Source organism: Stegostoma tigrinum, chromosome 2 (genome assembly GCF_030684315.1).
Source record: "Stegostoma tigrinum isolate sSteTig4 chromosome 2, sSteTig4.hap1, whole genome shotgun sequence".
Classification (NCBI taxonomy): Eukaryota; Metazoa; Chordata; class Chondrichthyes; order Orectolobiformes; family Stegostomatidae; genus Stegostoma; species Stegostoma tigrinum.
Window position 1 is genome coordinate 87,553,676 of NC_081355.1, and position 21,950 is coordinate 87,575,625.

Consider the following 21,950-nt stretch of genomic DNA (forward strand, 5'->3'; position numbering starts at 1 on the left):
TATGTTCCACTTGCTCCTCCTCCCCTTTCGTTAACAGAATAAAAATCATCATTTAGTTGCTCCCTTCAGTTCTAACAAAGAGTTCTACTGGACTTGAAATGTTAACTTTGCTTGTCGTTCCACAGGTGCTGCCAAAACTGTTAAGTTTCTGCAGCACTTTCACTTTGTTTTATTTCAGATCTTTTAGGATCTGCAGCACAGTGCTTCTATAACAGGATGTTCGATACTGACTTGGGCTGGAAGGGCAACAAGTGAATGCTCAAAGCACTTAGGGCGGTGTCACCACACTCAGGCCCATTTTCATCATGCTTCCTCTTAGGATCAGTGACATTTCATTGATATAACCCTGCTGGAGGGACCATTGGTGGATCAGTGCATTATTGCAAGGCTGCGGCAAAGTTATCAGTCATCAAGGAGTTCCGATATATTTGAATCCCAAATGAACAAGGCGATGGTGAAGTCTGGGCTCATTTTATCGCAGCATATAATATCTTATAAAACTGGCCACTCTATCTATAACATTCCAGAGCCATAACCATATGATAAATAAAGTTGGGAACAAAATATTTCAGTTGTTGATATTTTGAACGGAGAGGCAAAATGACAAAGGTATGTGGGGATGAAATAATTGACAATAAGACTATAAAGAAACAATGAAAAGTTATGGCGTAGAAAGTTGCCATTCAGACCATTATGTCTGCACTGGTCCAGGAACTATAAAAGCAACTACCCTCTGGCTTTGCAGGTTATAGTGCAAATCCAGGCGGAGTTCCAGGCAGATATCTAGGTGGAGACCCAGATCCCTTTTAAGTGAATTGAGGATTTCTGCCTCCATTAGCAATCCAGGCAGTGAGTTCCAAATACTACATATCCTCAAGTGAGGATTAGAAATTGATCATCAGAATATCCATTGTGTCTTCTCTGGCTTCATTTAGCAGTTTGGGATATAATCCATCTAACCCTGAGGATTCATTTGCCGTAAGGATATCAGTTCCTCCGGTACCCGCCTCTCCTTGTGTTTATTTTATCTAATATTTCACACTCTTCTTTTTAAACTAAAATATCTCTATCATTCCTTTTCTTTGTAAAGGCAGAGACATGAAGAACTCCTATCACACCTTCCCTATCCATGCATAAATTATTTTGTACAATTATAATGAGCTGTAGCCTTAAGCTACTGTCTTGTTTTTATTGTACTGCTAAAACATTTGGATTTTCCTTGATTGTATCATATTCTCTCTTTGCTTTCCTACTTACCCTTTATTTACTTCACCCCAGTGCTACCTATACATCTTTTGTTTTTCAACAGAATTATATCTTTTGTGAACATCATAGGCTTTCTTTTACTGCTTTCTTACCGAGGATGCTGCTGGATAATAAGGGGTTTGAGATTTGGCAGCACCAGGGCTTTTCTTGATCGGGTCACGTCTACATGATGCCTGTAAAATCTCGCTTTTGAATGTTTCCCATTAATATGGCCCTGATTTGTCTTCCAGTAGCTGAATCTGCTTCACCTTCAATGAATCACCTCTCAGCTTTGTAAAGTTTGTCTTCTTTAATTTAGAACTTTTGTCCCTTTTCTATCTTTATCCTTTCCATAATGATGCTTGTTCTAACTGTTATGGTCACTTTCTTCAAAATGGTCATGAACTGCTACTTCGTCCACTTGTGCATAATCATTTCCTAAGACAAAGTCTAGAATTGCACCTCTGGTCCTTGGACTTGTTATGTGCCACCTAAAAAGTTCTCTTGAATGCACTTCAAGAATTTTGTGACCTCCCTGCCTTTCACACTGTTCATATCCTAATTGACATTAGGATTGTTGAAGTTCCCAACTATTATTACCCTATTGCTTCTGCACTCAAAGCTTTGCCCACGCATTTGCTCTTCCTTCAACTATTTAGGGGTCTATGGTGCATTGCTAGCAGAGTAGCTGCCATTTTTTTAACTTGTGAATTCATCCCGTAAAGCCTCACTTGATAAATCATTTAGAATATCGTCCCTCACACAGCTGGAATTTCTTCCTTAACTAATGATGTTGCATCCTCTCTGTTTCTGTTTCCAGCTCAACATTCCTGGAAAAGAAGATAGAACTCCCCGCTCTATCTTGTTGTCCAGGGATGTTGAGCTGTTCTTTAAGTCAAGTTTCTACTACATCATGCTACTATCTGTCCATCTGTGCCCTCAGCTCATCAGGTATATTTGCTCTACTATTTGTTTATATTCACCTCTTTACAACACAACACTCCTGTTCCTTCCTTTTTCTGTCTATCAGAGTCATTTGCTAATTCTCTGTCTTGCTCTCCCTGGTCTGATTGTCTTGATCTTCCCTCAGATTCCCATCTTCCCATCAATCAAGTTTATCCCACCCTAACTTAAATCTCCCCATGAGGATATGCATTCCCCCAGTCATGTTCAAGCATAGACAGCTGAATTGAATTGAATTAAATTGAATCATTTATTTTCACATGTATTCAATGTAAAAGTACGGTGAAAAGTGTCTACCTTCACTGTACATACATGGTGCCATTCACATTAGCTTAGAATAAGATAAGAAAAAAAAATAACTTAAGAGTCTAACTTTCCGTTCTGCTGCCTCAGTCTCTCAGTGCTTTCCAGCCCTCACCATTCTGATGCTATTCTTTCTACTAGCTTTCGAGTCACACGTTCAATTGCTCAATGTTACCATTTCTTTGCTCACTAGCACATGGGACAGGGAATATTCCTAAGGTCATTGCTTTAGAAGTCTTGCTTTTTAATTTCCTTGCTAGCTCTCTAAAATTTGCTTTCAGAACTCTTCCTCTTTCTTACCCTAATTCATTGGTACAAATGTGGAACACAACCTCTGACTGTTCATCCTCCCCCAGAAGAATGTCCTTCAGTTCCTCCATGATATTGTTGTCCCCATCAGCAAAGGGCTACATACCAGCCTTGAGTTATGCCTATAACCACAGAAAGAACTGTCAGTTTCCCTAACTAATGACTCCTCTATCATTACTGTTCTCCCTTTCTTCTTCCTCCCCTCCTTTTCAGCAGAGCAATCCCTGGCTCAAACTGCACTCATTTTTTTCTCCTTTATTCATTCACGGGATGAGGGCATCACTGTCTAGGCAGCATTTATTGCCCATCCCTAATTGCCCAGACAGCTGTTAAGAGTCAACCACATTGTTGTGGGCCTGGAGTCACATGGAGGCCAGACTAGGTAAGGATGGTAATTTCCTTCCCTAAAGAACATTAGTAAACCAGATGGGTTTTTCCTGACAATGGTAATGGTTTCACAGTCATCATTAGATTATGAATTCCAGATATTTGATTAATCCAAATTCTACCTGCCATGGAAGGATTCGAACTTGGATCCCCAGAGCATTATCTGGGTCTACTGGATTATACAGCGTCCAATGATTATACCACGAGGCCATTGCCTCCCCTTTGAATTTGAGACAGACATTGAGAAACAAGTGCCTTACCAACATCTAAATCAGAAACCTCACTGATGAAAGGGACCTCTGCAGTCCTGGTTCTCTTGGACTGCCTGGTGGTTTCCCATTCTCTTTCTGCCTCCATGATCCTAAACTATGCCATAGCTGTTTCTCTGAGTGTGCTATCCACATAGCTCCCAGGCTCATGGATATGCCACAGTAACTGTAGCTGTCCCTGGAGCTCTGAAACCCAGAGCTCAAGTTTCTGCAGCTGGGACACATTCTATGCCTGTAGTCATCTAGGTTATTGCTAGTATCCATGACATTACTATATACTACAGGAGGTGCAACCCACATGATTGAATTGCCTTACTGTGCCTTAACATACATTATTTACATACTTTATAGCCCTTGTACTAAATTAAAGCTACTTTTAAAGAAAGATACATTTTTCTAATTCTCAGATACTCAGACACTCCCTCAACGTAGTTAAAAACTGGAAGAACTGTGGATGCTGTAAATCAGGAACAAAAACATAGTTGCTGGAAAAGCTCAGCAGGTCTGGCAGCATCTGTGGAGAAAAAAAATCAGAGTTCATGTTTTCGGTCTGGTGACCCTTACTGAGTTCTGACCTGAAATGTTATCTCTGATTCTTTTCTTCACAGATGCTGCACCAGACCTGCTGAGCTTTTGCAGCAGCTTCTGTTTTTATCCCTTAAAGTAGTTTCTCATCAACCAATCAGCTTACAGTTTTATTGTGATGTTAGTCTGAGTAGAATTGCCACTGGCTGGTCTGCTGTGTTTCCACTCCTTGAAGATGTTGTTGACCATCTGCTTCTTACCATAGAATCCCTACAGTGTGGAAACAGGCCCTTCATGCCAACAAGTCCACACCACCCCTCAGTGCATCCCACCCAGACCCATTCCCCTATAAAACCACCTAACCTACACACCCTCAAACACTACAGACAATTTAACATGGCCGACCCATCTAACCTGCATATCTTTGAAACTGGAGCACCTGGAGGAAACCCACGCAGACACGGGGAGAATGTGCAAACTCTGCATAGACAGTCACCCGAGGATGGAATTGAACCCAGGTCCCTGGTGCTGTGAGGCTGCAGTGCTAACCACTGAGCCACCGTGCCACCCCTTTCAACTTCTGCCTTGAGGTTTTTCCTCTTGTCCACTCCTTTATATGTTGCTGACTACCTGTCTTGTGGTCTTCCTCTCACCTGCTCCTCTACATGCTGCTGACTGCCTCTCCAGGGGTCCTCATCTTACCTGCTCCTCTAGGTGCTTTGGACTGACTGTCTTTAGGTCACCCTCTTGCCTAGTTTGTTAAGTGCTGTTCACTGCCAGTCTTGGGGTCTTCCTCTTGCTGGCTCATGTAAAAAGCAGTCAGGAAGAATCATTGCTTATGGGCAGTACTGAAAATTTGTGTTGCGATGTTATTTATTTCAAATCTATGTTGACGATATAGATAAAGAAACAGAGTGTATAATTTCAGCTTTGCTAATGATGCAAAGTGAGAAAGTAAATTGCAATGTGATCACTAGGAACCTGCAGAGTAATACAGATATGTTAAATTAAGGGCATGAGGGCTGCAGATGAAATAAAAGACCTGGAAATGTGAGTTAATTTACTACTGCCGGAAGTGTGGTTTAAATGATGACAAATTATTCAATGCTCGCGTTTAAGAGGTATTTGTGTGTCCTTGTAAATGAAACACAAGAAGCTAATATACCACTTTTCAGAAGGTAAATCTTACTTTAGTCTTACAATGTACGCTTTTGAACAGAGTTGTAGGAGTTGGGAGTACCAGGAATGATGGGAAATCTAATCTCTTTCTAAAAATCTAGCTTTTTCTGTATGTCACACTTAACTTTTAACTGACACTTGCTGTTTAAAATCCAGCGCAGCACTGTGGGCCTCTCTGTACCTCAAGGATCACTGCAATTCAAGGCTGCTCCTCACAAATCACCTCAATAAGGTACTAAGGATGGTCAATGCATGCCTAATCAATGATGCTTGTATCCCATAAAAAGAAAATTTAAAACATTATTTGAGGATTAAAGGGTTATTATAGACAAGTGGGAGAAATTGATAGGGATGGGATTTGGGAGATTAGTGAAATTTCTGACTGATAACAGAAGAGAATTTACCAATGACAAGTTGAAAGAAATATGTGAAGCTATGAACACACTGTCTTGAGGTGGAAGTCCTCTTATCAATGGACTTTATGAACAAAAGCATGCAGCAATTATTGAAATGTTGCAGAGAAGTTTTGCTGATTAACTACTTTTCAAATTAACAATAGCCCTGGCATGAATGGTTCTTGTAAAGAATTTACTCAGACCGTTCGAGGATATAAGTCCCTATCAATTAGCAACTAGGAGAATTCTCAAATTATATTCTGTGCTACGTAATAGACCTTCTCTTCTAAAAAAAATGAATTTCGTTTTTCAAAATTTAATACATGCGCGTGGACAGATTTTCACCACGGTCAACATCTCAGAGAAAATTCACAGACGACAGATGATTTGTATGAAACTATTAGATACAGAATTTCATTTAGAAGGTTTTGGTGTCTTATAAAAGAGATAGTTATCGGGAAAAGAAGGGCCTGATAAAGTAATAGGTCACAATGGCATACCAGTAGCTATCAAACTTCCCAATCAAACTGTTACATTTCATTCACAGAATTGCTTAGAATTAACACTGAAATCCTGATAGAAACAAGTTTTGAATGTCCCAAGGTCCAGAATGTGATAAGCCAAGCATTCAATGGTGGTAAAGTGAATGATCATGACAAGCATGACAGAACTAGCACAGCCAGTTGCCCAGTTTGGAGATAAAGTTTTGGGACCTGGGGTGGATTTGAAATTCCATCTGTGCAGAGGCCAGTTCAAGTTAGAGTATGGAGCGTGCCTGAGCCGCCTTGGCACCATGAGGGCAGCTGAGGTCAAATGTCACATTTGAAAGGTTCTGGATGCCTTTGGTCATGAACTGAGCATCTGCACACGTGCGGCAGGCAACTTCATTGGCACCATCCGGTATGGTTGTTCATACCAGCAGCCTGATCTCTCTCTCCCCTCCACCAGCCTCCTGAACCCATTTCGTAATTTCTCTTCATGCTCTTTAAGCAAATCAAACAAAATTAACTAAAGGGCAACCTTTTAAAAGGGTACTGCAAATAAAACAATAAAAAAAACTGCAAGCAAAATCTTCAATAGAAACTTAAATGATAGCATAATTCCCAGGGCTGAAAATGCTTTAGAGAAATGCCCCTGAAAACTATTGTCTGCGGTCATGCTGTCTTTATGACAATTAATCTACACTCCCATGAATCAGTGGCCAAAGCCGCTCAAAAAGATTTTCAAAATTACTTAACCAATTATAGGGCAGACTACTGTAACATTGGTATCAGCTGTCACTTTTCAAAACCCCTCACTTTGGCATTATGCGTCCCATCTACAGGAACATATCCAGTGTAAATCCACTTAAGTGACAAAGTTAGCCACCCCAGGCTGACAAGTGGCAAGTAACATTCGCACCATACAAATGGCTGCCCTCATGGTGCCAAGGCGGCTCAGGCACGCTCCATACTCTAACTTGAACTGGCCTCTGCACAGATGGAATTTCAAATCCACCCCAGGTCCCAAAACATTCCTTGGGAACCTCAAGTGCACAATTTGAGGCATCTTGAGGAAGTACTCTTTGTGCTTTTCTTGTGCATGAAGGTATTTTGTGCAAGGGCCACTGCTCACCCTCCTATTTTGTTGCCCATCAACGGTTTGCACACGCTATGGCATTCCTCCTGCCACCCAAATGTTGCAAGAGACACCCAATAGAAGGCCCTCTATTTGGGAGTTCTACCTGTACTCATCAGTGATTTGGCATGGCAGGTGTTGCAGGCTGCAGTCCCATGAAAGAAAGTGGTTACTTGGTTCAGGGACCCCTCGGTCACTAGCAGGGCCTGCAGCCTTGAGGAGTCCATTTTTCATGAGGGGATAGGTTGTGTGAGATTCCCGCCCTTGTTCCACTATTTGAGGGCGCTATTCCTCAAGTATTTTTGCGACTTCAGGCCCTTGCTCTTGATATTTGGGCACCCAATGCAGAGAAGGGTGGACAGATTGGAGGACCTTCTCATTAGCCTGCTCCTGGGCCTGACCACGGTAACCTGGATTCAGGCTGTGGGTAGAAGAGGGGGTCATTTGACCCAAATTCCCGCCTCACTTCCAGGGTTAGGTCAATGCTCATATAGCAGTGGAGAGGACGCTCACAGTAGCCACCAGCTTAAACCTTCCGCTATTAGTGTGCACCCAGGACTGGTGTGCATTATCAGTCCCTGGAAATCACATTTTAATCTAATTTGATAAGCTTTCTTTTTTTTAATTCTTTTTACAGTGCCCCTTTAAGGGCTGTCCATTAGTTAACTCAATTGATTTTAAATTTGCTCAGAAAGAGTATAAAGAGACACTAATAGAGCCACAAAACTGTATAGCAGGGAAACAAATCCTTCAGTCCAACTCGTCCATGCCAACCAGATACCTAAATTAATCAAGAGCCGCTTGCCAGCATTTGGCCTATATCCTTCTAAACCCTTCCTATTCATGTACCAATCCAGGTGCCTTAAATGTTGTAATTGTACCAGCCTCCACCACTTCCTCTGATGGCTCATTCCATACATGCTCTGCCATCTGCATGAAAATGTTGTCCCTTAAGTCCCTTTCAAATCTGTTCCTTCTCACCTTAAACCTATCCCTTCTAGTTCAGACTCCCCTATCCTGGGGAGGAGACCTTGTCCAATTACCCTGTCCATGCCCCTTATAAACCTTTATAAGGTCACCCCTCAGCCTCCGAGGCTCCAGGGAAAATAGCCCCAGCCTATTAAGCCTCTCCCTGTATCTGAAACCCTCCGTCCCTGGTAACAGCCTTCTACCTCTTTTCTGAGCCCTTTCAAGTTTTGTAATATCTTTCCTAAAGTAGGGAGAACAGTATTGAAATTTGGTAATGCATTAAAGAATTGGAAGATTTGCATCTGTAATGTCGGTGCACATGCAGTCTGTCATTCCTTGCACATGCAATAATCCCAAAGCTTAGTTATCTGGAACCCACTGGAAATGCACAATCACTCCAGTTCTTTTAAATTGGGTGTCCCTTGTTTCACTGATACAGGTAGCTGTTTGTGATGTCTCCTGTCTCGAGTAGATCCTTGGAAATATCTTAAGGTATACAAATTTAATGGTGTAATAATGTTTATTACCAGTGAAATCATGTGTCCACCCAACCGCCAACAGATGCAGGCCGTCTGGCAACATTGGTATACTCAGAGGAGAAAGTCTCCTCCAGCCCTGCCACTCAATCAAATTCTGTTCATTGTTTTAAATTCTGATTGATACTTCTTGTACCTTCTCTTACTTTGCCAGCAGTTTATAAAGATTGCAAATAGGTAATGACTGACTATTCAAATATATTGAATAATCTTGTTTGAAAAACTGTCAGCTTTTATCGATAGTGTAACAGACAATAGGAGAACCCCATTTGTCACACAATAAATTTGCTAAGTGTCACTAAATCCGAGGGGGTTGTTTCCATGTTATATGCCGCTATGATTCTCTGACTCTTTATCATAGAATATTGTCTTGACCACAGGTCAAACCCTGAAATTGCAGTGGAAAATTTTAATTTGCAATTCCAAATCGTGTTGTTTAATAGACGGCTGTTAGTGCTAACAATGGCTGCTGATGTAAATCAAGTTGCTGTCTGGAGACAGAGAGAGACAAAGACAGAGACTGTCAAAGCGAGAAGGACCTACAGAATGTCACACGTATGGATGTGAAGGAAATTTCAAAAAACAACTTTTCTAAGGGGCCAGTAGCAATTCAACACAGCCTGGACCATGATATTTTGTGACCTTGGAAGGTGTCAGTTTGCAGCACTCAGTTGACATCAACTCCTTGTTCCGAAAAAAAACACGATCTCAGCAGACCAAAAAGTGTCTTTCATCAAGTTGATGGTTGTCCAGGTGCAGTCGATGTTTGTCTTTGTATGCATCCCAGGGAACAGACCATAGAACGCATTGTTAATTCCTGAAAGCCAGGTAAAATTGGATCCTTTTAAAACAATATCAGAGATAATGGGAACTGCAGATGCTGGAGAATTCCAAGATAATAAAATGTGAGGCTGGATGAACGCAGCAGGCCAAGCAGCATCTCAGGAGCACAAAAGCTGACGTTTCGGGCCTGGACCCTTCATCAGAGAGGATGAAGGGTCTAGGCCCGAAACGTCAGCTTTTGTGCTCCTGAGATGCTGCTTGGCCTGCTGCGTTCATCCAGCCTCACATTTTATTATCCTTTTAAAACAAGTTCATTTGGGGCTGAGAGAAAGGAATTCTCAAGGGAAGGGATTCTTTTTAATTTAATGTTGCTACAACAAACTGAGGGTATGGGTGAATGAAGAACGGGAGACAAGGACACAACGGTTTGGGGTATCCTTTGCCCTTGAGCGATAATGAACTGGGAAGCCTTCCCTCATACTCTGGTTGTAACGATGTGGTAATCACAGATAAGTGTCTTTTCAACTGCCCTGGTTTGTTTCTGTCTGCTTCTTTACAGTTTAGTAATGTTACTGCCTTCCTGCTGCTCACATGATTCCTCCAGCAACTCTTGTCATCCTGACTTTGACGCTTGGCCTCTCTTGCAATTCAATGCTCTCCATCCCATCTCTGTTCTCATTCTTTGGGCTTCATTAACTTCTGTCCAATGCATTTTGTAAAGAAATAACACCAGAAAGGGTGGTCAGGTAAATATTAAAAATATTTTCCATTCCCAGAATTAAAATGAATCGGAGGGAATAAAAGCCCTTTTTTTTAATAATGTCTTCAGTCCGTACCCTTTCAAGCTAATCTCCAAAGGTGCACACAATACTGCATTGGTGGTTTCACCAACAATCTTGACTTGCAGGGTAAATTAAACCGCCTGCAATCCCAGTTCAATCCAATCCCTTGAAGGGAGTGCAGGTTGTGACACTGCAACATTAATTCCCTGGTTTGCTTTTGAACAACGTCTGCCTTTGGGGAATACAGGATTAATTAATTTACCCTATAATTAAAGACCTCAAAATGCATCCAGGATTTGATTACTAGCCTTCTTGTGTTCGGCAGAAACAGTCACCAAACAACATCATAAATAGAATGATTCCTCAAGTCCATCCTTCATATTGTACCTTCGTCCCCGCGCCCCCCCCCCCCCCACCCCATGTACTTATACTTGAGATACATGTGGTTGTGTTGGTTTAGTTTGTGAGCTGGTCCTTGAATGGGCATGTGTAATTTTGTGACAGTTCATGCTTACAAATTAGGATCCTTTTCATCATGTATGCCTTTCATATTTCCTGCATCAATGTTCATTGCTTTCATTCACCCAAATTAATATCCATCTGCTCCTCTTTCCCCATCTGCTTAATTTCGCCCGATCACTTTGAGCAGTATCAATTTTGCACCAGACATATGTTCATATCAGCATTAATTTTTCTATTATTAGACTTGCTTCCTTGGCATTGTTATGAATGGTACAAACAGCAAGGCACCCAGAAAAGGACCAGAGGGACTGTACCTGTCACTGCCTCTCAAACAGATCTCTTTCCATTAATCATCAGCTTCTCATTTATTGCCAGGCTAACTTGCAATCCAGCTAACCTAAAACCAATGAAGGACACAATTTTCTCCAAAAATAAAACATAATTACTCTATTTGAAGTGGTATTTGAAACACTAAACCAAGTGAAATCCACTAAATTGAGCTAATTCATTATATTTATTCTTCCCTTCTTTCCTGTACTGGGAGCACTGATCAATTTCTGGAGAGTAGTTCTGGAGGCGGTCCCTGGGAATTCAGCCGATCAGTCATGGGTAAACCTTGACAATGAATATTGCCGAACATGTATGAAATAACTCCGCAGAGGATGATATCCCGTCGTCAAGTCTCCCTTTATCTACATGTGGATAGTACATGACCCTGTCCCAGCTAACTCAGAGGTAGCTCCTACAGTGAGCAGAACATCTGATCCTCCTGTTTATGTCTGTCAACCAAGGCTCCCTGACTGGACCAGACAGAGAGCCCCAATCAGGGAACTCATTTCAATGAGTTTGACCTGGCTGACCTTGTTACAATCACTGCAATTTGACTGCAGTGATCATCATGCAGAGGTTGATTCATGCCGTCGGTGGAAGAACAGAGATTGATTGCACATTTGAAAACGCTGGATGATAGTGTAAGATTCTGAGGAGGGATTGATTACAGGAGTTGTTGGTTACCTAACTTCTCTTTTGTTTCCCAGTGGGATATAGCATTAATATAGTCGAATAGAAGGGGGTGGTTCTTGTTCACTGATTTCTACCAGATCATAAAATGACTAGATGAATATCCTCATCAGCTGCCAAGGAAGCTTGTGGTTCTTTCACATCATTTGTATTCAAATAAATTATAAGCACACAGACAGAAGGGATGGCACATTATTAAACATTGCCTCTGACTCTAAAACTAATGGCATCTGTGATAAGAACTGAAACAAAAATCAATCCTCAAGGCAAACATTTAAAAATAAAAAAAACTTTCCAGGAATATCAACCTATCATTAATACAGTGAACAACTGAGCAGCAGCTCAGGGAGTAGAACACCAGGCTTTAATAGAGGTAGCCTGCCCCTGATCAGCATTTGATACTATTACAGGAAATCTGTATGCCCAGCTAAGTGACATTTATTTACACTGCTTTGCTCTTTTCAAGTTCAGTCAGATGCAGCTACCAGTAAAACTATATGACATTCATACGCAGTGTGTTATAGTCAGCAAATTAGGGGAAGATGTTTGTGCCCATATTTCTTCGATGTGGCACTTACTTTCCAAGCTTATTTGGTCAGTAAGCATCCAGAAAGGAATATCAACCGTATTACCCCCAAAAACATACTGACTATTATTCTTTTGATGAATTTTAAAATCACTCTCCAAAAGTTTTTAAGAATTTTTCTATTATTACGATGAGAGTAACTGGTCCAATATTCCATAATTCCTGTCTCAATCCTCATATCGCGCAACATCAACTGTACTTCATTCCTCAAATAATGCTTCTAGTCCTGCTTTCTAAAGTATGAGCTTTGACTCTAGACTCCTTGAGTTTAGTAATATTGTGAACTGTGTTTTATGTACTCCATTGCCCACTACAATCAGCACCTTTTCCTTCATTAATCTTCTTAATTATAACCATCACTACTCAAGACTCCCCTGACAATATATCTCCATCCCTAGCCTCTCTAATTTGACCCGACTGCCTTCAGTCCAGAAGCGAGCTTCACTTCTTTGTGAGGACTGGTGTTACTCAGATAAAAGAGCTTCCAGCCAATTAGATAGGCTGTCAGTTCACGAGGATGGGATTTCCTTGTTAGTAGGAATAGAACATCCATGCTCAACTAATTAACACTATTCCCAGTGTGATATCACTGTGAGGTTGACAAGGAGCTGACCTTTTGGTCAGGAATGTGCATGGTCTGCCCGCTGTAGAACCTCCTCCATATGTACAAAATACCTTCAGATATTTAACACAACCACATCTAACTCCCCATTCATTTCTTCAGGGTTCTTCTCAGGTGGGAATTATATCTGGAGAAGTTTTTTTGACTTTCTTCACAACTGATGCTTTATTTGCATAATTAGCCTCAACTAATTTCATTCAGACTTGAATTTGTCTGGAGTCTTCCTTTGTAGAGATGTGAATTTATTAACATATAGTCAATTTTCAATCATATTTTGCTTCACCTTATCGTGCCACGGTAGCCTAGTGGTTAGCACTGTTGCCTCACAGCACCAGGGACCCAGGTTTGATTCTAGCCTCAGGTGACTGTGTGCAGTTCGCACATTCTCCCTGTATCTGCGTAGGTTTCCTCCGGGTGCTCCGGTTTCCTCCCACAGCCCAAAGGTGTGCAGGTTAGGTAGATTGGCCATGCTAAATTGCCTATGCCGCTCATAGATGTGAAGTCAAGGCGGATTAGCCATGTGGAATGCAGGGTTTCAGGCAGAGGATAGAAGGGTCACACTGGATGCAATGCTCTTTAGAAGATTGGTGTAGACTTGATGGGCTGAATGGTCTGCTTCCACAGTGTTGGGATTCTTTCATTGAACGTATTCATTGGAGGTTCTGTCCGGTCATTAAACTGGTGTCTTTACATTGTTTTTGCTGCTGTTCGGCCTAACTTCAAAGAGAATTGGTGCATTTAAGTTCTGTCTTACAGAATCAATTTGCTAGGAGGATAACAAAAAAAAGAAAAAAGATATATAAAAAGGACCCGTGGAACACCATAAATAAGCATTTGATTCTGTGTTCACATCTTGTGATAACTATTATTGTGTTAAATGAAAATTACTTACAAGTCTACTATTTGCTATTATTAATAATCTCATTGCTTTTGTCTGTCTTATGTTCTGTGCAAATCTGGGGAAAGCTGTCAGTAAGTGCAAAAATAGCTACTTGCTCTCAACATTTTACATGACTTGGCTGGCAACATTACCTGCTTATGTGCATTATATATGCCTCACATGCCAAACCAAAACAGCATTGCAAAATAGCTATAATTGTAATTTGTTGAAATTTGCTTTGTAATGTCTCCATCCATTTATGTAACATATTATCATCCTCTTTTGAATAATAAAAAGATATATACCACATACAAATCGACATTTCCCTGTCTGTCATCCTGATTACCATTTTCTGATCTGCAGCATATTCATTATTGTCAGGTGACAACGATAAAAGAACAGCATAAACACAAGAGGTTTCATGTAATATTTTAATCTTTGCCAGACCTTGAAATAACTGCCCATCCTAATGGTCATTTTGCTGTCTGAACTAAAAGGTGATCATAGGTTTCTGCAAGGAGCTTTGAGTTATCAATATTTGTAACAGAGCCAGCAGGAGTACTTCAGAATACAGAACTGAAGAATAATTTGTAACCATCTGCTTACACAACTCTGAATAATACGTTATGTGTCAGAAGATACCACAGTTTCTGACATTGCCTGGGATCATCTGTTGTTCTTCAGTTGTTTAGGGATTACCAGGCTGCATTGATTATTTTTTGACCTGCAGTTTTTCTTTTCTCCTGTGATTCATTTGTCAATATATTTGTCACTACTTTTTCTAACACTGTTGCAAGCAGTGTGGGAGGCCAGGGTGTGGAGATGGGAGAGGAAAACACAATGCTACAGTTGCAAAAAAAAGGCAAAGAAACATTTCTGCGAATTATAGACATTGGCACATTCTGAGAGATGTAGATTTCAATTTACTGCTTTTCTCTTACTGAACTTAAACAATAGGAAGATGTAGAACTGAGTTCCTGCAAAATGAGCCTGTAGTCAGCAAAATAAAATGCAGCAATGGCCAGGAAATTAAATATCTAAGAGGAGAAGGTGTAGATCAGAAGAGTTCAGAATGCAAAATAAAAATAGAAGGTGCTGTAGAAACTCAGCAGATCCAACTGACAGAGAAACAGAGTTTTTGTTCGAATGCCAATCCAGCACTTTCTGTTGTTATTTCAGATCTTCAGCATCCTTTGTATTTTGCTTTTCTTTGAAGATTTCAGATTCCTGAGTTACTGGGACTTGATGTGGTGCAGATTTGTCCTGGTCTATATATATGACCTACACCTGCACAAGGCAGTCTGACTGAGATGTGTTGAGTGTTGTTGGAGGGTTTAAATAGATATAGTAGGAGGGACATGAACAAAAAATCAAGAGAAACAAGAGGAAAAGACAGACTAGAGAGAGATAATGGGAACTGCAGATGCTGGAGAATCCAAGGTAACAGTGTGTAGCTGGATGAACACAGCAGGCCAAGCAGCATCTTTGGAGCGCAAAAGCTAGCATTTCAGGCTTAGACCCTTCATCAGAAAAGTGGAATGGGGAGAGGATTCTGAAATAAATAGATGGGGAGGTGGACCAAAGATGGATAGAGGAGAAGGTAGGTGGAGAGGAGAGTATGGGTGGGGAGGTGGGGAGGGGATAGGTCAGTCCAGGGAGGATGGACATATCAAGGGGTTGGGATGAGGTTAGTAGGCAGGAAATGGAGGTGCGGCTTGAGGTGGGAGGAGGGGATAGGTGAGAGGAAGAGCAGGTTAGGCAGGTGGGGACGAGCTGGGCTGGTTTTGAGATGTAGCAGGGTGAGGGGAGATTTTGAAGCTGACGAAATCCACATTGATGCCAATGGGCTGCAGGGTTCCCAAGCGGAATATGAGTTGCTGTTCCTGCAACCTACGGGTGGCATCATTATGGCACTGCAGGAGGCCCAGGATGGGCATATCGAAGGAATGGGAAGGGGAGTTGAAATGGTTCAGGACTGGGAGGTACAGTTGTTTAGTGCGAATCGAGAGTAGGTGTTCTGCAAAGTGGTCCCCAAGCCTCTGCTTGGTTTCCCCAATGTAGAGGAAGCCACACCGGGTACAGTGGATGCAATATACCACATTGGCGGATGTGCAGGTGAACATCTGCTTGACGTGGAAAATCACCTTGGGGCCTGGGATGGGGGTGAGGGAGGAGGTGTGGGGGCAAGTGTAGCACTTCCTGCGGGTTGCAGGGGAAGGTGCCGGGTGTGGTGGGGTTGGAGGGCAGTGTGGAGCGAACAAGGGAGTCACGGAGAGAGTGGTCTCTCCGGAGGGCAAACAGGGGTGGGGCTGGGAAAAGGACCACAACTTCCCTCCCAAAGTGGTCAAGAACGGCCATGACCACGTCTCCCGCATTTCCCGCACCTCATCCCTCAAACCCCGCCCCGCAATAGCCACCCTGAGAGAATCCCCCTCGTCCTCACATACCACCCCACCAACCTCCGGATACGACGCATCATCCTCCGACACTTCCACCATCTAAAATCCAGCCCCATCACTAAAGACATTTGTCCAACCTCAACCCTGTCTGCCTTCCGGACAGACCACTCTCTCTGCGGCTCCCTTGTCCGCTCCACACTCCCCTCCAACCCCACCACACCCAGCACTTTCCCTGCAACTGCAGGAAGTGCTAGACTGGCCCCCACACCTCCTCCCTCACCCCCATCCCAGGCCCCAAGATGACTTTCCACATTAAGCAGATGTTCACCTGCACATCTGCCAATGTAGTATACTGTATCCACTGTACCCGTTGTGTCTCCCTCTACATTGGGGAAACCAAGCTAAGGCTTGGGGACCGCTTTGCAGAACACCTATGTTCGGTTCGCAATAAACAACTGCAGCTCCCAGTCACAAACCATTTCAACTCCTCCTCCCATTCCTCAGACGACATGTCCATCATGGGCCTCCTGCAGTGCCATAATGATGCCACACGTAGGTTGCAGGAACAGCAACTCATATTCCGCTTGAGAACCCTGCAGCCCAATGACATCAATGTGGATTTTGCCAGCTTCAAAATCTATGCTCCCTCCACTGCATCACAAAACCAGCTCAGCTCGTCCCCACCTGCCTAACCTGTTCTTCCTCTCACCTATCCCCTCTTCCCATCTCAAGCCGCACCTCCATTTCCTACCTACTAACCTCATCCCACCTCCTTGACCTGCCTGTCCTCCCTGGACTGACCTATCCCCTCCCCACCTCCCCACCCATACTCTCCTCTCAACCTATCTTCTCCTCTATCCATCTTCGATCCTCCGCCCTCTCTCCCTATTTATTTCAGAACCCTCTCCCCATCCCCCTTTTCTGATGAAGGGTGTAGGCCCAAAACGTCAGCTTTTGTGCTCCTGCGATGCTGCTTGGCCTGCTGTGTTCATCCAGCTCCACACTTTGTTATCCTGGAGTACTCTGGAGTCTGGGAACATTCAGGACTGGATCAGAAGGGAAAGCCAACCTTTTAGCAAATATGGAAGCAAAGGAATGGAGGCCTTCCTGGAGTATACAGAGTGCAGGGGGAAACGTCTGAAAAGAATCAGGAGAGCAAAGAGGTGGTATGAAAAAGCACTCTCAGATAAGATAAGGAAGAATCCTAAAATATTCCATAAGTATATTATGGGAAAGAGGATAACCAGGGAAGGAGTAGGCCATTAACAGGAAGTCTGTGTGTGGAACTGGAGTACATTGAAAGGGTGTTAAATAAATACTTCACGTTTTGTTTTCACTCAGGTGATGAAAGATGCAGGTAAAGAGTTCAGGAAGAGGGACTGTAAGGTTCTTGAGCAGATTGATATCAGGAGTGAGGAGGTATTGGAAGTTTTGGCAGGCTTAAAAGTGGATTTATCCCTGGGTTTGGGTGAGTGGTATCCCAGGTTGCTGTGGGAGGCATGGGGGAAATTACAGAGGCTCGAAACCAAATTTTAAACTCCTTGCTGGCAACATGGGGTGTATCAGAGGGCTGGAAGACAGCTAATATGGTTCCATTGTGCAGGAAAGGTGGTAGAGATAAACCAGAGAATTATAAATAAGTGAGTCTTAGATCAGTAGTAAGAAAACTGTTGGAAAGAGTCCGCGGGAGAGAATTAATTTCCACTTGGTGAGGCAATATTTGATCAGGAATAGTCAGCAAGGCTTTGTCAGAAGCAGGGCATGCCTAACAAAGTATTTCAGCAAGGTCCTGCATGGGAGACAGATAAAGAAGGTAAAAGCGCATGGTGTCCTGGGCAACTTGGCATATTGAATCCAAAATAGAGAACAAAGTGTGGAGCTGGAGGAATACAGCAGGCCAGACAGCATCAGAGGAGCAGGAAAGCTGACGATTCAAGTTTCAGAAGAAGCATCCTGATTCGAAACGTCAGCTTTCCTCTTCCCCTATTGCTGCCTTGCCTGCTGTGTTCCTCCAGCTCCACATTTTGTTATCTCTGGTTCCAGCATCTGCAGTTCTTGCTTTCTCATATTGAATCCAAAACTGGTTTAATGGGAGGAGATAGAGAGTGGTGGTAGAATTCTATTTGTGTGACCAGTGTCCAGTGTCCAGTGGCATACCACAGCGATCAGTGCTAGGTCCCTTATTATGTGTGATACATATAAATGGTAAAAACAAGAATGTAGGGGATAATTTAGGGCGGCACGTTGGCTCAGTGGTTAGCACTGCAGCCTCACAGTGCCAGGGACCTGGGTTTGATTCCAGCCTCGGGTGGCTGTGCGGAGTTTGCACATTCTCCCAGTTTCTTTGTGGGTTTCCTCCCACAGTCTAAAGATGCGTAGGCTAGGTGGATTGGCCATGCTAAATTGCCCGTAGTGTTCAGGGGTGTGTGGGTTATAAGGGGATGGGTCTGGGTAGGATGTTTCAAGGGGCAGTGTGGACTTGTTGGGCCGAAGGTCCTGTTTCCACACTCTAGGGAATCTAATCTAATAATAAGAAAGTTTGTAATGGGATGAAGATTACCTGGGTGGTTAATAGTGAGGAAGAAAGTCTCAGGTTAAGGGTAGACATATGCACATTGCTCAGTGGCAGGTGGAATTTAACCCTAAAGGGTGAGAGGTGATGCACTTGGGAGGAAGTAACAAGACAAGGGAGTGCTCAATGAATAGCAGGAAACTAGGAAACTTGTAAGAACAGAGGGATCTTAGAATGCTGGTCAAAAATCCCTAAAGGTGACAGGGTTAATAGAGTGGCTAAGAAGGCATGGGGACGTTTACTTTTATTAGTCATGTTATGGATCGCAGGAGCAGGCACATCATGTTGGAGCTGTTTAAAATTTTAGTTAGGCCTCAGTTGGAGTACTCTGTGCAGTCCTGTTCACCACAACTATTGGAAGGAAGCCAATCCATTTTCACCTATTTATGGCTGCTATTATCAGCTTTTCTTCTCCCAAGCATGCTATCATCTATCTCTTTATCTCCTTAATCCTATCTCCACTTAGCCACTCACTTCTTTCCTTCCCACCAGCTTCCTTTAGCATAAATACCACCTTTTTGTCGCTACTATCAGTTCTGAAGAAGGGTCACTGGGCTTGAAATGTTAACTCTGCTTTCTCTCCACTGATGCTACCAGACCTGCTGTTTTTTCTCCAACGATCCCAGATTGTGTTTCAGATTTCCAGCATTCGCAGTTCTTTTCTCTATTTTATTGTAGGAAGAATGCGATTGCACGAGAATGGGTGCAGAGGTAATTCGCCAGGATGTTACCTAGGATGAGGCATTTTAGCAGTGAAGAGAAGCTAGATGAATTCAAATTGTTTTCTTTAGATCAGAAGAGGCTGAGGAGATAACAAAGTGTGGGGCTGGATGAACACAGCAGGCCAAGCAACATCTTAGGAGCACAAGAGCTGACTTTCCAGGCCTAGACCCTTTTGTTGGAGGTGTATACGATTATGAGGAGCATGGACAGGGTGGATTGTGACAGCTGTTCTCTTTTGTTGAGGAGTCAATAATGAAAGGAATAACTTTAAGATGAAGAGCAGGAGGCTTAGAAAGGATTAGAGGAAAATATTTTTCACTCAGAGGGAGGTAGGAATCTGGAATGTCTGGGAGGGTAATTGACATGGGAAGCCTCACAGCCTTTAAAAAGCACAGGGATGAGCGCTTGAAGTGGCATAAAATTCCAGCCTTTGGGCCACATGCTGGAAAGTGAGACTGGTGTAGATTGGTCAGCACAATCTCGATGGGCTAAAAGGCCTCTTCTGTACTGTATCACTCTATGACAAAGTTCAACTGAGTCACACTGCCCAACATGCTTATGCAGATTTATGCAAAGTATTGTAAAGGCATTTGGGAAGTGAAACATACAAGTTGTTATGGGAAGGCGCGATCCAAGAGCACTAACAGACTTAGGTTAGAACAGGTTTGGGAGTTGGACATCTCAGTTCACAAAATATTCAGGGTGGGTGATTATAATTAGTTTGGCATTTCAGTGTAATGTTTCAGGATTTGTCACAACATTTCCATCCATAAGAAATGCCAGTTTTGCAGTTTCAGTGGGGAAATGTAGCGAAGGGTTCATGTAGCTTCAGGGAATGAATGAATCCTCCTTCCTTCCATAGCCTTTCAACCTGACTTGACCGTCAAATCCATCAACAAGGCTAATTCAGAATGTAAAATGATTGTTAAAAGAAATGCAGCGATTCTGAAGGCAATGTTTAGATGTCTTCATCGATCAACAGAGAAACTGCAGGGTGCTTCACATGCCTCTCACATCATCATTTCTTATTGTGCCCTTCCTTAAAAAAAACCTTAAAACTTCAAAGTACTGAAAATGAAAAGACAAAATAAACATACAGTTGAATGGTCTCAAATAATATTTTTAAACATTATTCTAAACATTGAGGGCTGAATGCTGTCAGTTGGTGGGCAAACTGTTAAACTTTTTGTACAAATTTAACACTGTTTATAAATTGTAATTAATATTTAATTGAAATCTACAAGTCATTTTCTGTTGTTCCCAACCTTACACAGGTCATCATCATTGAGCCTGTGTTGGTGCCCCACCCTGCGTAAGATATCTTTCAGCCCAATATGCCAGCACAGGACAGGGCCTGTGGCTTGCGCATTGGAAACTAGAACCAGTTCAGGAAGAGGACAAATGATCTCTTGCACAGCATCAGGGGAACTGACACCCTCCACTCATTGAAAACTGACACTTGTTGAGTTATCACTTAACCCAAGGGATATCACACTGTACCAAGTGGGATAGCACATAAGATGATTGCCTGCAGCGCTCAACACCACATAAGTAGTGTGCTGTGAATGTTTGATGGCCACTCCCTGCCAGCAATGTTCTGGTAGCTCCCCAGGCAGTGTGCTTCCCACTCGCTTACTGGGAAAGGCATAGGGTGTAGCCTGAGTATGCTCATCAAGTGCACATGCACCCAATGTGATGATATTCAGTCCTTCTCTTTGTCTTGTTTGTGAGGCAAGATCACACACAACAGGAGGAAGCATGCCTAGATTGCTGGAGGGTTGAGCTAGAATCATGCCCTCCCCTGTTTTGTGAAGAAGGGGCTGGCAGGGGAACACTGTGGCTACTCCTACATTGATAGAGAGACCAAACTGTGACAGGATGCTAGTAAAGAAGCTTGCTGTCTGCCATACTCAGATATGCAGATCATAGACTCCCCACAGTGTGGAAACAGGCCCTTTGGCCCAATAAGTCCATACCGACACTCAGACCATCCCACCCAGACCTATTCCACTATTATCCACCAAACGTACACATCCCTGAACACTATGGACAATTTAGTTTGGCCAATCCACCTAGCCTGCACATCTTTGGACTATGAGAGGAGCACCCGGAGGAAAATCACACCGACACCGGAAGAATGTGCAAACTCCACACAGACAGTCACCTGAGGGTAGACTCAAACCTAGGTCCCTGGTGCTGTGAAGCAGCAGTGCTAACCACTGAGCCACCATGCTGCCCAGATGGTGCCAGATGTTGTTTATATAAAGGACGGTGCATCTTCATCTCCTACTTCTTTCTTTTCTCCAGCACAGGTATTGGCTGCCAGCAGAAGAAGATGAAACGGCAAGATGGCATAATCTTCGCTCAGTCTGATGGCACCATTCCTGAAGATGACATCTGTAACCTTAGAGAATACGTATTTGC